General features: G+C 28.9%; 1 long non-coding RNA gene across 1 annotated transcript; it reads right to left on the bottom strand.

The window, feature by feature from the left end:
* Positions 1–2,110, bottom strand: LOC105852321 (uncharacterized). Its single transcript, XR_001144163.3, has 3 exons — positions 1,768–2,110; positions 607–720; positions 1–69 (listed from the first exon to the last, which is right to left on the bottom strand). It is a non-coding gene; the product is annotated as an uncharacterized lncRNA (long non-coding RNA).
* Positions 2,111–5,330: the final 3,220 nt, after the last annotated feature.

Genomic DNA, 5,330 nt, shown 5'->3' with positions numbered 1-5,330 from the left:
AGGGAAAGATGCGGCAAAAGGCCGTGGAGCACCATCTGGAAGATTTGAAGAAGAATCGTTTGGAGAAGACTGCAAAGAAAATTCAGTTACAATTTGTATTTATGATTAAGATATTAAAAGGAATAAATCTAGAAGTGGGAATTATCATCTTAGAAAATATGAAAAAATAATAACACTAACTAGTTATTAAACAAATACCATCCTTCTACATCCAACAAGCATGAGGCATGAAATATTCAACAAAGACTGCAAATTTAAATATTAAGAGAGTTTCCTGACATTCTATAATTTATTAACCATTTCTAGAGGCAACTGCCAAAGGTTGATGATGATGAAAAAATAGGACTAAGATCAAGTTTAGAAGTGAAATCCTCCAAACCCCATGAAGGTCCTACTATTCTTCTCCAACCATGAAACATGGTATTTAAACATACATTACTTCAAGAGACGGAAAAATCAAAAGTTTTTAATAAAACTGAATCAATATAGCAACCTGGTAGCCATTGCAATGCAAAAGAGTGAAGGGAAAGATACAAAGATAATTTCCAAAAGACAAAAATTAAAAACAAGGAGGAGGTGGAAGCTTTTCAGGTCATAAGGAAATACGTTATAAAACCCCGACATTGCAAGAATTCAAATGGTCCTTGCATAAAACAATCTTCCTTTGTATTCAGTCAACAGAACAATCTGAAGAGTGTTTCCTTGCAAATAACCAACAACCTAAATAGGACAACATACCGTGAAAGACAATATTAGACACGACGCATACAATTGTAACCTGTAATCATCCATGAATACAACAAACTAAACTGAAATTTATCAAGCAGCAAACATATGAATATTTAAGGTAAAGCCAAATTAACAATCTCTATCTCTTTCATTATAATATTGTTCCCGTCTCCAGACTAAATAAACATTCAATCCTCTATTTATAACTAAACAACATACTCCATCAAACAGCGTCATTTCATTTCTCCATATAATTTATGAAGATGAATTGCATACCTTGAAGACAAACAAACAAGAGAGACACAAGCCATAAAATATACTAATAGCTTCATTTACTTCTTCGTATAATATCACTGTAAACCAAGTAGTTTCACTTAGAAATAAACCAACATTGCTGTTGTGGCAATACTCCCAACCGTATCAACTGACAAATAAAAAGTGGTTTTCATTACGCATCAAACCCGAAATACCACAATGCAGGCAAGCTAATTAAGTGCAACACAGCTACAATTTTCTTGCAAAAAAATGTGACTCCAAACTCAGTTTGAAACCACTGAACAATCTACAGCCACATTTAACTCCCTTTTGTGGATTAAAAATAATGTATTATATAACAATCTTGAATCTATATTAACCGCCAAAAACCCTAAGTCAATTTTCAAGAATATCTCATTCATTCCATTCATAGCTGAAACTATAGTAAAAACACTCTGTCCCAATAACAAGGAATCAATGAAATACTCTCAACCTCCCTAAAATTCCAATTACAAATTCCTCATTTCTTTCATACTTCAAATTAAACAGTATACGGAAAATTACATGAAAAATGAACCACACTGCATTGGAAACAGAGGTTACATTTCACTCCGCGAAATCAAATTAACATCAAAAGCATACAGTGATATCGAAACCGTAAGAACAAGAACAAGAACAAGAACAAAAAGAACGCAATGCTTTAAAAAGTGAAGCACGAGGATGATGTACAACGAAGGGAATGATCGAAGCTGAGACGAGTGAATGAACTCAGAGAAAGAGTACCTGATAATTCACTGAGTCAAAAGAGCGAGTTCTTGTGCCCTAAAATGAAGAGCAAGAAGAGAGCGAAAGCGATGGAATGAGAAGGTTTTTGAAAGTGCATTGGGGTTTTCGATGACGGGAGAAGCTATTTATAATTTTCTGATTAAAAATGTGCATAAGGTAGCTGCGAAATTCATTTGTTCTGCCACCGCCTTTATTTTATGGTAACTAAATTCATTTGGTGCTAATTTGAAAATTGCAAGCTACTACTATTTCAGTTATCAACTTATCAACCGTGCCCATTTGTCAAAAAAATAACTTATCAGTGCCAACCTATTAAAACTTATCACTGAATTTCTAAATCACTATCCATCAAAAATGAGTTGCTAATGTATACTGATCTGTATACAAGATTGTCTTGAAAAAAGAATTAAGCTTCAATATAAATAGAGATGTTATTTTCACACACAAACTTGATTCATATATCTGACAATGTATAAAATCCACTTTGAGTTAGTACTTTTTTATTTGAGGTGAGGGGAAAAAATGTATGTTAATAGTGTTGGATATCAAAATATGTGTAGAAAAACATTTTGTAAAATATATAATGCTACCAATAATTTATACATTAAACTCATAGCTAAAAGATCAATTCATAGGAAACATTAAATATAAACTATGAAAAATTGGTCTTTTTTTTAAGTAGGCTTGATTACAAACTTCAAGCTTTTATTGAGTAAAAATAAAACGTATATACAAATCATTTCAATGAGTTACGGGTCCAAGAAGTTGCAAGTGGTTGAGAATAATGAATGAACTCAATTCACTGCTGGTCCAAATATTTCAAGCAAAAGACTACTCATCTAGCACAATTTTTGAAACTAACATTGGACCAAGTTATTCATGGAAAGGATAAAACTATTAAAACAACTGTTTTGGATTTCAAAAAATAAATAGATCTTTACTCAATAAAAAAAGTCTTCAAATTTTATTTGTAATAAATAAAAAGAAAAAAATCTTCTCTAAAATTAATATTGTCGTAATAAATATTAAATTAATCGATTTAATTATATATTGAAAATAAATATTAAACAAAATAAATTATATTAATTTAACAAATGATTTTCATTGTAAAATGTCTAAAAAATAGTTTTACATATAAAATAAAAAAACTTGATAATTTTATTAAAATTCAATTGTATGCTCTATAAGGTCTCATTTAACTTGGTTTTAAGCATCCATATGCCTTGGACGGAACTTGAAAGAGTCTATACTCAATTTGTGTAATGTTCGTGAAGAGTGTTATAGATAATATGTTGGAGATGGATCTTCCATTGACATTTATGTATAGTTTTGGAGTTGTTAATATGTTGCACCTTCATAAGGAAGTTGGTGCAATTTTAGCGATAAGAGAAGGTGAGGCTCTTGGCCTCTTGCAAGCATTGAGATGGATTGAAGAACCGAGTTTTAACAACATTATTGTTTACCTTCATTCCAATTTGGTGTTGAATGTTATCTATCATTCACTTACAAATTTCTCTAAATTTGACTCGCAAACAAATTATGCTTTCTCATCCAAACTTTGTGCTTAAGTTTTCACGGAGCAAATGTGGTTGTTGGCTCCTTATCTAAGATTGCCACAAATTGGATTAGTCACTGTAATTTTTAAAAGATCTATATTTTTAAAAATGTGTACAATTTTCTCATTTGTAACCTCATTAAAAACTAAAAAGCATGTTGATTACATCTCCATTTAAAATGAGAAAGTAATAGATAAAAAAAAATTAAAGTTTTAAAATCATAAATAAATAAAAAATTGAAGAGTGTTTTTAACAAAGTATTTGAAACGTGTAACCTCTACAATATAGTCTCATGCATTATTCTTAAAAGTTACAAGATGATTTATCCTCTCCTCCTAATAGTTGTCATCCCATAAAAGTATTTATTTCATTGGCTTCACAATGAATATTACTTTAATAAAAAAGATATCATCTTAAAATGAATATCATTTATAATTTCTAATGTAATTTTAATTATTTTTTTATACTACTATTTAATGATTATTATATATACAATTTCTAAAATATTACTATAATTTACGTTGATAATAATAAAAAATAAATAGTTTAATAAAATTATTTTTTTTTGTCTTCTAATTATTATATTTCGTAATACATATTAAAAAAATTTAAAAGACATTAATTGTGAAAGTATTTCTATCACCATGCTCAAGCCACTTAGCAACTAGCATAAGACTTTTGATACCGAAACAACCCCTCATTAACTAGAATAGGTTCATATCCTTGCTAAGTTTTTCTTTGGTATTCTATTAACTCTATTTCTCAACAATTTTCTCTTAAAATCCAATTTCATAAAGAGTTCTTTTTCTTCATAAAAATATTACCTAAAACATTTTTATTGAAATAAATAATTATTTTATTCAAAATGTCAAACACAGCTACAAATGTGTTTTTTTTTTTACTTAAATTTGTTTTTTTTATTAATTAATTAATTATAATATTTCTATGTGTCTTTTATTTATTAGTTGAGGAATCTTTGCAAGTAACAATATCTTTTTTTATTATTTGTTAAAATTTATATAGATCTTAAATTATATAGATATCATTTAAAAAAAATGTGTGATAATTGCATTATGACGATTAAATTCCTCTATAAAATTATTAAAAAGTGTATGATAAAGAATCGGTTAGATAGCATTTATAGTATACTACTGGCATGACTTTACCAAAAAAAATCAGGTTCATTGCCATTTGGTTGCCAGCAGTGAAAAAGAACCTCGCAAGCAAGCATATGTTAATAATATCCATCCATCTGCTACCTATGCTTCCTACTAATATTATAATAACAGTATGATTAATTCTTGTTTTTATTGCTTCTCAGTGAGTTACCAACTCATGCCTCTCTCTATTTATTATTTATTTAATTTTCCTTCGCAGACACGAGATTCAGTGATTATGGTTTCACTCCAATTACCAGCTAAGCCACCTGAACCTAAAGCTGTTATTTCAATTTTGCACAAAAAAGAAAAACCCTTTTGCCCCTCTTTCATATTCTTTTTATAAGAATATTTTCTGCTCTCTATCATTCAAAAAATAATAATATGAAGAAAATTTAGGACTAAATCAAATAAATTAAGGTTGTTTCCTTCAGTTTATATACCAGCTTGTCTTCAGCTAGATTCATGCTGAACATGCTTGTTATCTTCAACTCCTTTCATAATTTTTATTCAATTTCTTTCCATATAAACAATAGGGTACTTCACTTTTTTCTTGGTTCTTCTTCTCTTCTCAAGGTACAAAATTTAAAGGTGCAATCTTTAGTCTTCATCCTAATTTTGCTCTTTCTCTATTATGATTTCTTTTCCTCTTTGGTATTGTGATTGAGAACTAGTAATTCACTGCTTTCTTTTATTGAATTGAATTTACAAATAGGAAAATTGAAAGAGAAAAAGGAAATTAATACTTCAAAATCAGTGTTTTTTTCTCTCTGAATATCTAAACATGTGGTGGAATTTTAGAGAAGGTTGGTTATTTATATTCATCATTGTGTTATCAATCTTTCCC

The sequence above is a fragment of the Cicer arietinum genome, chromosome 6, assembly GCF_000331145.2.
Source record: "Cicer arietinum cultivar CDC Frontier isolate Library 1 chromosome 6, Cicar.CDCFrontier_v2.0, whole genome shotgun sequence".
Taxonomy (NCBI): Eukaryota; Viridiplantae; Streptophyta; class Magnoliopsida; order Fabales; family Fabaceae; genus Cicer; species Cicer arietinum.
This window is presented reverse-complemented; position numbering and strand designations above follow the sequence as displayed.